At 43.6% G+C, this 12,327-nt stretch overlaps 1 long non-coding RNA gene across 1 annotated transcript; it reads left to right on the plus strand.

The window, feature by feature from the left end:
- The first annotated feature begins 9,139 nt into the window (after positions 1-9,139).
- On the plus strand, positions 9,140-11,582 carry LOC111832821 (uncharacterized). Its single transcript, XR_011993495.1, has 2 exons — positions 9,140-9,333; positions 9,753-11,582. It is a non-coding gene; the product is annotated as an uncharacterized lncRNA (long non-coding RNA).
- Positions 11,583-12,327: the final 745 nt, after the last annotated feature.

A 12,327-nucleotide genomic window follows, 5' to 3' on the forward strand; every position in this document is an offset into this window, starting at 1 on the left:
TTCGAATATTCGATGTTGATCACTACCGAATACTCGAAGCTCAAAAAATGGTATTCGGACCAGCCCTAGTTGCTAGACACGACCATAGTGGCAAGGCAAATCTTGGGCTTACGTAACTCGTCTGGTACTTCAGCATCTCTAAAAGTGGGATATGAGGGCCAGTCTTCCTGTGTCTCCCACAAAAAGGGAGGGCCTCTAGCCCAACGACTTTCCCCTGTGAGATCCTGCATTCTCTTCCCTCTTGTGAGGTCATCTGCTAGGTTCTCGATAGTTTCAACATAGCGCCAGTTGTGCCTCTCAGTAAGCTCATAGATCTCGGCTACACGGGTCCCCACGAACACCTTGAACCGACAGGAGTCAGACTGAATCCACATCAGAGCTGTCGTAGGGTCAGACCACATTACTGTCCTGTGGATTTCTAAGGTAAACTCACCTTCCAGTAGGTTAGCAAGCTGAGCACCCGTGAGGGCGGCACACAACTCTAAGCGTGGTATTGATAACTGCTGTTTGGGGGCCACTCTAGAACGAGTGGTTAAGAATGCTACCTCCACTTGTCCCTGAGGATCTTCAGTGCGCAGGTAGGCCACGCTGCCATATGCCCGTTCTGATGCATCACAAAAGACGTGCACTTCGTGCCTGCAAAGTCTGTGGTCCAAGTCAGGGCTAGTATAACAACGGGGCAGGTTTATATGGTCTAAATAGTGTAACTCACTTTCCCAGGCTTGCCATGCTGCCAGTAGGTCTCCGGGTAGCAAGGGGTCACCCCATTCCCTTTTTTTGTCCCACAGTCGCTGCACTAAGACCTTGGCTCTGGTGGTGAATGGAATGAGAAAGCCCAATGGGTCATACTGGCTTGCCAAAACTCTATAAATACTCCTCATGGTGGGAGGTGAAGACTCGACTTGCCGTGTGTTGTAGTGCAAAGTATCCGAGTTACATGACCAGCGTAGCCCCAGGGTTGACTCCTGCGGATCCGTGTTGGTGCGGTTCAGCCACTGTTCGTTACTCTCTGCCCGTAGCTCTTGAGGCACATGCGCAATGACACTGGGAACAATACTCGCAAATTGTCGCAGCTCAAATCCGCCAGCTGTCAGAAGGCACCTCAGTCTGTCCACCACTCCTTTAGCTTCCTCCATCGTGGAGTAGCTCTGGAGCCAATTATCCACATAGAAGTGTCTGTCTACGGACTCACGGATGTCATCTCCCTCGCTGGTGTGATCATGAACGTGATGGTGCAGGGCATAGATAGCACAGCAAGGCGAACAGGTGGTTCCGAAGGGCAGTACTTGCCATCCGTAAACGCTAGGCACCAAATCTCTCTGTAGATCACACCACAGGAAGCGCAAGAGAGGACGGTCCTTGGCTAACAGCCATACTTGATGGAACATTCCCCTGATGTCACTACTGACCGCGATGGAGTGTTCTCGGAATCTCAGAAGGACTCCAAGGAGTGTTGCTCCCAGGTTTGGTCCTGTCAGTAGGAGCTCGTTCAGGTTCTGGTTCCTGTATGTGAATGAAAAGTTGAACACTACGTGTTTTGTTTGGTTGTGAGTAATCAGGTGACGTGGGATGAACCAGGACTCTACAGAGTTCTCTACCCTTTCCTTTGGAATTTTCGTTATAGCTCCCACCTTCTGTAATTTGTCGATCTCCTCCCTGTATGCTGCCGCCCTTTGCGAGTCTTTCATCAAACGCCTTTCCATACTGCGCAGGCTGCCGAGTACAGCGTCCGGAGGTACCCTCAAGGTAGGCATGTTGTTAACACGCAGTAGTGGGGTGGCATATCTCTGTATCCCCTCTACGTTGACACGAACTGTCTGGGCTTGGAGAAGTTCTAGTGCTTCCTGATCCCTCCATGATCTGGGGCCTCATGTATAACAACGTGCGTAGAATTCACACTAAAACATGGCATACGGACAAAACTAGGAATGTGCGTAAGCAAGAAAAAATCCAGATGCATAAAACTGTGCGTAAGTACAGATCTACGCACATTCCCTTTATAAATCCCAATGAGCGTGAAATTTTACGTATGTGAACGAGCCCACAGCCACTCCCCCGACCCGCCCATATTTATGTATATTTGCATATGTAAATCTGTATAAATGCCCGCTTTGTTCTATGTTTTTCTTAAACAACAATGGACAAACCACGAGGGAAAAAGAAGTATTTCTGCGAGTGCGAAGTGGAGGTCATGTTAACAGAAATCGAGAAAAAAAAAGTGATATTATTTGGTGGTATATGTGGCATCAGCAATAAACGAAAGTTGACGGAGTGGCACAGCGTGGCGGAGTCAGTTAAAAGTGTTGGTTCCAAAATTCGCACGGTGGCCGAAATTAAAAAGAAGTGGTCGGACATTAAAATCGACGTGAAAAAACGAGCGGCCGCTCATCGTAAGAGTCTTAACAGCACAGGCGGAGGTAGCGGACAAGTTAAAAGTGTTGGTTCCAAAATTCGCACGGTGGCCGAAATTAAAAAGAAGTGGTCGGACATTAAAATCGACGTGAAAAAACGAGCGGCCGCTCATCGTAAGAGTCTTAACAGCACAGGCGGAGGTAGCGGAATTCCCGGTCTCACACCCTTTGAGCAACTGGTTGCTGTGATGATTGGGGACACACTTTTATCGGGTGAGGGGTACGCTGATGTCATCGCGGGTGAGTTTTTCTTGTACCATATTTCTTTGAATTACTTGCATGTTTGTGAATAACACGTAGTGCGCAGATGCGGTGTTACTTTCGTTTATTCTGTTTGTTTATTCTTACAGACAACAGTACAAGGGGTGCCCCCAATACATTAATAGAGTACATTAAGGGGAAAGTGCTTTCTATTTACATAAGCAAATTCGTTCTCTGAAGGTAACTTAATAGCAATGTGCGTGCAGTCGATAGCTTCGTCTACATTGGGAAAACTGGACATCGCTGCAAATTGCACTTCAATATTTGCCTGTTCAACCACAGTGTAAGGAAATTTTATATATCTGGGAAAGGGTGTAACTTTGGCTGGAACATTGGGGGGGGTTGGAAGTCTCCACCCATGACAGGGGAAACATGATTATTGGGGGAAGGTGGTCATGAACCCCCTGGAAATTACGCCCATGTATCTGGGTGACAAGCAGATTTTGCCGTCCCATACAACACCGGCATGACGTGACTCGGTGTTGACTGAGAAATACCCGATCAGTCCGCAAGTTCTCGCTGAAAAGCACCTGTGGCTAAGAACCCGCGAGTGGACAGAACTTGTAAAGGAACAGGTAGCCTATAGCGCAATTCCTCGTCGTCTGCTTTTGTAATGCTGGCCCCAGTTTGGCACACAGCTCCAAAAGGATTGCTCTTGGAAATCTGAATCGACTTAGAAGCCAGTCATCATCATGGGCCAGGAAATCAGTATATGATCCCTGAATACGAGCTCTATTCTGACTCTTCCATTTGCAATGTCCTCTAACAATGCAAGAGCAGCCATGGTTGGAATATTTTTTGTCTTTCCCTGCACCGTTTTATTGTCACAGATTGATTACGATCAGGTGACCGATGGCCAAATAATTTCGGTGTATTTCATGCAGGCCGCGTCATGAATGCGAGTCTGACACAGTGAAACTGCAGTAGCACTCTTTTGCCAGTAGGTGCCTCCATTTTGCCAAATCGAGCAGAAACTTGCGTACGCCTTGTCTGGGGTTGTCGTGAGAATGTGCGTGGCGGTATGCCAAGTTTAGTTTTTATACATCTCGATGTGAGCGTGGAAATGGGCGTGCGCAACATTTTCGTGCGTAAGCACCGTTTATACATGAGGCCCCTGGTGACTACTTTCTGACTTCTGTAGGGCAGGGTGTCCAGTTGCCACAGCTTCTCCACTTGGCTAAGGAGCTCTGTATTCTGGGAAGTGGTGGACACAAACATGCACTGTTGAATCTCACCCTGCTTTGGGAGCCACTTCATAGGGCCCTGCAGTGTCCATCCAAGTCTTGTCTTCACCGCGGCAGGGCCACCGGGTGGTCCAAGGTGAACGGGAGCCAAAGGTGTTATCAGATGAGGATGGACTGACCATATCAACAGCAGTGGCTTGGCGTTGTTGAATGACGAGAGCGGAAGATTCCTCAGATGCCTATACCTTTGCTGAAGTCGGTCTACCGGGTAAGTGTGATCTGCAAGACCAAGGTGTGCTGCGGAGAAGGCCTTCTTAATTATATACTTTCGATTAGGTTGGTTAGCAGGGGATAATGTGAAGTCCACTGCCTCTCCCTCCAGTGTCTGCAAGGTCTGCCTCACTGTCCGCAATGTCAAGCTTTCAGGTTCACCTGATAACATCCTGGAGAAGTATTGTTCTCTCCGACCCATCATCAAGTATGGCGTATGTCTCCAGTGAATGCTCTCCGTTGCTCAGAATCACCTTGCTGATCTTCAGGAGTACCTGATTGCAGCCCACACGTCGGTCCAGGTAAAGGACTTCGGTGGTAGAGTTCTCCCTTTCTGTGTGCTTATCTGTCTGGCTCCGTAAGTTTACATCATGCAACACATCTAGGTGTTGCCTCTGCAAATCTTACAAGAGGTCATCAGCCTGCACTGGGCAGCTTGGTAACCACGACCACAACGCCAGCAACGGTGAGATGACCTCACCCACATCTCCTTTTGTTCCTTAGTAAGCAGTTTGAAATTAGCACATTGATCAAGATAATGGAGACTGTTATTACAGAATGACCAGTACAATTTTGGCCTTTCCAGGGTCCCATGTACCATAGATGATGTTGTCAAGCTACCCTGGTTGGGGGGGTCTTGGGTAGAGCCATGAAGAACTGTGGTGGGCTTCCCGTCCCTCCGCCTTTCCCACTGTATGACTAACTCATCCTCCAGCCATTCAGCAAGATCCATCAGATTTGGGACCTCACGTCTATTTGCGAGCAAGTTCCATCGAAAGGTGGCACGGAGATCGTGTGGTAACTTCCTTATCAGTCTTGCCACGTGTTACCCACACTGAAGTTCACTTCGGCCCGCCTGCCCTTGTTGTTTTAACATTCCAACAAGGGCTCGGACTTTGAGTGCAAACCGGCTAAATCCGGTGATGTCACCAAGGCGGATGTTTGATTAATCCATCCATGGCAGAGTCACAATAGGAGTCAGCTATAAGGAGCGCTTCATCGTATTGCAGATTATCGCATAGTATTTGGTATTTGAAGCGTTCAGTCGCATCGGTTGGAAGGAGGTTACCAAGGGCGAGCTTTAATCTAACGAACTCCCTGGGGTCATCCTTGGTGAATTTTGGTATGTGTGGTTTCGGTCCCCGATATATCCACTCTGGGGCTTCAGCTATTGCAAGAGAGCCAGTCTCTGAGGGCAAGTGATTGTAATGCTTTGTATGGAAGAGGTTAGCTTGCGAATTGGGAGGGAGGGACTCTTAGTCATACTGGTTTTGCGCTGGGGGAACTGACAAACTATTTGCTGTTAGCCTGTGTAATGGTTCCTGCAGCTCCTCGACCACATCAGGCTGTCGTGGAGATAGCTTTATTTGGTTGAATGGTACAGGGCGATATGGTGCTGGTGGGGGTGGCAGCGGCTAACCTTCCTCATCCGAATCCTCATTCAGAGCTGCCATGGGGTACTGCCTGTGCTTGCCCATGTATTTGGGAGATGGGGGATGGATAGCTGGTGTTAGGGGTTCAGTTCTTGCTTACATTTGCTGCTTCATATCCATGACCGTAGTATGGAGCCTCCTGTATTCTTCGTTCATCTGGTGCAGCAGGTTTAGTATATCAGCTGAGTACTGCTGTGCTACTGGAGTGCTTGCATATCCAGGTGCAGGTACATCTTCGTACCCTGAATGAGCAGACCGCATATCGCTGGAATCTGATGCATACTGCATGGTGTGCAGAGTCAGTGGCATCATCTCTACATTAGTTACGACGTTATGCCTCTCACTATTAAGGCCGTTCCCCTCTTCTCTTGCTGTGACATTTCCAGCTGTTCGGCTTAGTAAGCAAGGTGGGGCTTGAACCTCATATTTTTCCAGCCAGGCCGGTTGTCTTACCTGCCTTTGTGGGTGGGCACCCCTCATTATTGCATCGGGAACTGGAGTTGCTGCAACTGGGATGTGAGCCATCATCACACAAGAATCACCGATATCCGGCTCGAAGGACCATATGTTTCGGAGGGAGCTAGTGTACTGGTTATGTCTTTATGTGATCCCTATGTGCTGGTCGGTCAGAAACCTCTTTAATGGCTTCAGTCCCACTTCTCTACTTCACTTACAACTTGGCATTCACCAGTTCTTCTTAGAATATTTATTGAGCCACTAGATACACATCTAGGTATGGTGTGGCTATAACAAAGAAATAAAGAAAGAAAATACACTTAAACACTGCATCAAAGGGAAGGATCTGTAATACTGTTCTCAATGTCATATCTAAATTATTATACTAATAATAAACTATTATAATTATCATTAAGAAAAATATGCACATAGATGGCTAGGCTAAACATATAGATTGGCATTTAACTCAAAGTTCTACAGACAAACATTTCTGGAATATCTCACCCTCACATGAGCAAGATTATATGAGAATTATCCGGCGTAAACATTACAACACAAGTTATTAAGCGGTCTGGCAGCACGTAGCATTCGCCGCTAACATCTTTACTGTGAAACGTTAACCTGAGCAACATGTGCACACTCTAAATAGTTTAAACACCATCGAACCTCACTCGTAATCAATAGTTACAACTTACTTTATCTTATGGACGCACACAAGACTTGATGACGATGATAATTAACAACATTAACAGCCGATGCATGAAACCCGAACTCTAAAGAAGATGCCCGCGACTCACTTCGAAGTAACACTTTAAAGGTCCCGGGTGCAACAGCACTTAAGAAATTTGTTCCTATCTAACAACTACAATACAGTTATGGTTATTTGCGCAGAACATTTCACACAGATGCGATTTAAAGTATTTCACGGAGATCAAATAATACAGAATAACATTATTGTCAGGGTAGAGAGAGAGCAAAGACCCGGATCCAGGAATGCAGGGGAATCAAAGTTTAATGGAGGGTGAGCAGGAAAGGTAACACACTGATGAGTGACCGCGAAGAGACAGTCCGCTCGGTTTCGAGTCCAGGGAATTGGACCAGGTGCGGAATCCGGGGCAAAGCCCCGGAACGGGGACTGGAGTCGGAGCGATCGATAAGGGGCGTGCAGTACTCGTAGTCCAAGGCAAGGCGAGGAGGTCGTTTCCGGGGAAGTCAGTCCGACGAGGAGTGACAGGACACAAGCACTCAGGTAGGGGAAATCACGAAGAGCCGGGCTTGGCAGGACAGGCAGGTCAAGTACGGGATCGGAACTGTGGAGGGAAGGAAGAGGTAAGGACCCAACAAGAGGAGGACAGGTAAGGCACGGGAGCTCGGGGAGACGGAAGACAGGAGAAATGCTCGGTAAGGTCATGTAACATGAGTGCAATACTTCGCATTGTCGGTTTGTTTGCTTCTTCCTTAAGTCTGTGGGTTGATGACTTGCGGAATGGGTTCATCTGTCGGGCTCTGCCCCTGCAGACGTGACAATTATACAGTAAGAATGACACGTGAACCCAACCTATTTGGCTATGGGGATCGAACCAGAAACTTTCGCGGTGTAAGGCAACAGCATAAACCACTGTACCACTATGCCACTGTACTAAGTGTCACGCCCGGCTCGTCCAATCCTCGTGTGTGCCACGCCCCCCTCGTTACCTCGTGTTACTTCCTGATTGTGATCACCTGTTGCTTGTTCAGTTCAGCCTGTCTTGAGTATTTAGTCCGTGTCTCAGTCAGTATTCCCCAGTTCTGTCATTGTATTGTCATGTTTGATGTCCGATGTCTGCCCAGATCCCTTAATAAACCCCGTTTGTGCGTATAACAGGTGTTGTGCCCTAATCTGCCCCCCTGCCATGGGCAATAAGGCTGAGATTCTAGCTGGGGGGGGGGGCATTTTATAGCAGGCCACCCTGCCACATAATGCCCCCCCCTATCTAACTCTGGCTGGGAAAATGCTACATGCACCAAACTTGCACCAGTCACTCATATTTACCCCTTATTTATGCTGTTTGAATTACTTTGGGCTGGGCCATAAGGCTGAGATTCTAGCTGGGGGGGCATTTTATAGCAGGCCACCTTCCCACAGAATTCCCCCCCTGTCTCACTCTGGCTGGGAAAATGCTACATGCACCAAACTTGCATCAGTTACTCATATTTACCCCTTATTTATGCTGTACATATGTATGAATTACTTTGGGCTGGGCCATAAGGCCGAAATTCTAGCTAGGGGGGCATTTTATAGCAAGCCACCCTGCCACAGAATGCCCCCCCCCTGTCTAACTCTGGCTGGGAAAGTGCTACATGCACCAAACTTGCACCAGTCACTTATGTGTATCCCTTATTTATGCTGTATGAATTACTTTGGGCTGGGATGTAAAGAAAGAATGATTGGGTGGGGGGGGGGGGGGGGGTTCAACTCTGATTGGGAATATAAGATATCAAAAAATAGAAAAAAAAAAACAGAATTTCATAAACTTTCTCAATAACTGTTTTTAATCAATAAAAATTAAATTAACAGTAACGACAAATAAATAAATAAATATGACATTCATGATAAATAAAATTAGGTATTAAATTATTAAATTAACAGAAATTAACAGAAAATATAATTAAATTAAATCAAATTAAATTAACACAACATTATGTGCATTAATTATTAAAGTATGCATGGGGGATGCATGCATTGCACCCTACTGCCTAGTGGCTGGCTAATATTTATGTGCATGCTGGGCACAAGTAGTCCTTGTCCACCGAAGGATGCTGGACACAGTTTACGTGGAACCATTGTTCACAAATGTCACAGCAAATCTGCAAAATAACCAAACAAACAAATAAATACATTCTTTAAGTGTTTTTCTGACAAGTTTTAAAATCTGTGCCTACTTTTACTAGAGCATTGATGTTTACACCTAGACTAATGTTAATGTAACCCAACTAAAATAAATGCAGGGTAACTAACGCAAGCAATTATGCCAATTAGGCTCAGTTAAATTTTACCCATATTATTTGCACTTTTATTAGGGAATTTACGGTTTTTTTTGCGGTCACGTTGTGACGGGAAAACCTGTGTGGGAGAGGGAGAGCTTCTTTGGATCGGGAAGTATAGATGTTGCATGAATGATAAGAAAATGAGTATTTGAATAAAGCAGATTAAAGCAAAGTTTCTTTAAATTAAACTAGATATCGATTGATATAGTTTTCCTTTTAATTTATTTTGTCAGAATACGCCACTTTGTGAAGCAGATGGTTTATGATTGTTTGTGGATTTGCTGAACTCCGGTGAGTTGAATGCCATGTGGCCTCATCTGTATTAATGGGGACCTGAAAAAAGTGTTGTTCGTGTGAACAGGATCATATGTTTAAGTTAAAGCCAATCGGAGTAAAAATTGGGAAACCGCTTTAATAAGTATATTATATATTTTATTTTAATAATTTGTCAAACTTTGTGCAGTGTATAGATATGGATTGTCAGCGGTTACAAATCACTGTCAATGGATGTTACGATGGATTTGATACTGTTATTTCTTTTGCATTATATTAGATTAATGCTAGTATAGTATAGCTATTTTGTTAATTACAAAATGTTATTTTTGTTTATGATAGAAATACTTGAAACAACTTAACCTTGAACTGCTTGGGAAATGAATGAGGTCTCATTAGAAATTACTTAGTTGAATTACTTACTGTATGTACTACAGGTTGTTTTTTTTTGCACATTGGAAATTGATGGCGAGCTGGTCCTAAGAACTCTGAGCGTGCACCCTCTGCCTTGCTCTGGTGCTGGAACCTGGGCACATCGTCTCAGCCCTGGATTGGAACGGCAAGTCGGCCACACACTCTTCAACGCCAGAATCAGATAAGCTGGAACTGTTGATCCTCTGTCACATAAAGTCTACCCGGGTAGAGGACAATTTGCTTTCTTTCTTTCGGGGATAAACTTTCCTTATTTTCCATACCGGTCATTTCAGTTGTCATCAAACATTTCATGTTCTTGTTATATTAAACTGTTTAACTGCATATACCTTTGTTCTTGTCCCCCTCCATCCGGATCTAGAGTAGTGTGTTAGTTATGTTATTATTTTATTCACATTAATTTGAACACTGGCTCAATTATAAGGCTAACACCATCTGATGTGACCCCTACTCTGGCACAAGGGTTACATTAACACCAAGACTGCATTGCAGAGTGTAATCTGATTTATCAAAACAGTTTTTATATTCATTCACTCTCTCTCTCACACACACAAAAACACACACACACAAACATACATATTTATGTGTGTTTTAATTGCATTATTACACAAAGGAAAGTGGAGAGTGACAGGAAATGGTAGGAAGAGAGGGGGGTGAGATGACATGCAACAAGCACCCCTCGAGTTTATAATTTAAAGTTACCCATAGTGTGTCTCCTTCCTCACTACCACAATAGTAACAGACACCACAGACAAAAAGAGGTTAAATATTAACCTAGAAGTCTTTTATAAACATTGTATACTAACAAATGTTTCTTAAATATTATTTCTACATATGATCTGAAAATGCTGTATTTTATTACGTTAGTTCTTTTTAATTCATGTCTGATTTAAACAGAAAGGGATTATCTATGGCCTTCAAAAAAGAATACACACCAGATTCCTGGAGGAGGGTTGTGGTTACAGTATATCCAGCCTCATTTTGTTAATTTGTTTCTCTGAGGTGTCAAAAGTTAAATTATCCCCATTGAGAATTTTTTCTGCAAACTGAAAAACAGTTGGATTGGTATAATTTAGAAGCACAGAATAACTAAAAAAATTAAAAGATTTATGTTTACAACTGAGATGTCATTCAACATTTGCAGTTTAAAACATAGCTTAAAAACAATACAAACCTTTAACGCGAGGACACCACAGGAAACTGCATCTTTCTGGAGCGAATGAGGAAGGGTGCCGCATTACCACCTTGAATTCATGTAGCCCTTCTGCCTCATGAAGGCCCTGACATACAGAAAGAAGTGCTTGTGAAAATGCTGCCATATGATTTAAAAGCACACTAATTAGCTTTTGCTTTTCAGTAAGGCACCAGAGAGAGCCAAATTTATCTTGTGGTCTCCTGGCACTTTCTCAGATCAGCTGCTTTTTCTTCCAAAGGATCCAAAAACAGGCATCTCTTTTCATGCGGATATAGAACCTATGTGTTTGTAAAGTGTGATTATTACAATATTTCAAACATTAATAAACATTATACATGTGTTACAGAAAGAGCTACTAAACAGTTCCTTTTGAAAATTTTGTATCTTAGGTTACTAAAGGTTACTAAAGAATGCTGGCATGTAGATATGGTGTTTTTCCAAGCTCAGAAATATAGAAAGACTTAGCTAAATCACTGACTCCCTGTGGAGGCTAACAAAGATATTGTAACTATTTTATTGCAGTACTCACTGCCAAGAAATCAAGATTGTATATTTTCAGCTGATCAGATATAATTTTTTCATGTTCTTGATTTGCTAGTTCTGTATAAAGATGGATTAAATACCCTTCCATAAATCTAAATGCCATGTTCATTGTAATCTGTTGCACACATCATAAAGCATTCAAAAGGTGAAAAAACATATTTAATATTATTATCAATACAGGTATCTAATAATGAGATAATATGACTGATGCAAAATACTGTTTGAGAGAGTGTAATTCACAAATGATAATCTTACTGTCAGAATCCAGTGACGACTCTTGTTAAAAACCCCCAGAATAACATCACTTGACATTGGATCCATCTAAGATTTGATAAAAAAAAATCATTATTTTTGCCCTCATTGAAGACATAATTACAATTGTTCAATCATGTTCCACTAAGTACCCGCAGTCTGGAGAGTTTGCGATCCCACATTGCTGTCACGGCATAGGAATCAGTGAGAGCTGCTTTGTGCCCTTGTTCTTTGTTGCATCTCTGCACCAGCAGTCTTAAGTATGCATTGATGACCTGTGAATGAAGATGACATGATTAAGAATTCATGTGAGAAAAACAGTGATATTTGGTCTAATACATTGTATTTACATTGTTGTAAGATTGAAGATGAGTCTTCTCATGGTTTTGATACTCCTGAATGGTTATTGATATTTATAAATATCAATTAAATATCAATCAGATATTTACAAATAACTGTTTACATGTAAACAGTTCATAATTGATTATTGATGATAGCAATGCATATTATAATAATGGCAAAATACCTCACTCTCCAGTTCCATCTTAGGACCAATTTTTGCAATGTCCCAGGAAAACAATTTATAGGGT

This window comes from Paramormyrops kingsleyae, chromosome 10, assembly GCF_048594095.1.
Source record: "Paramormyrops kingsleyae isolate MSU_618 chromosome 10, PKINGS_0.4, whole genome shotgun sequence".
In the NCBI taxonomy this organism is placed as follows: Eukaryota; Metazoa; Chordata; class Actinopteri; order Osteoglossiformes; family Mormyridae; genus Paramormyrops; species Paramormyrops kingsleyae.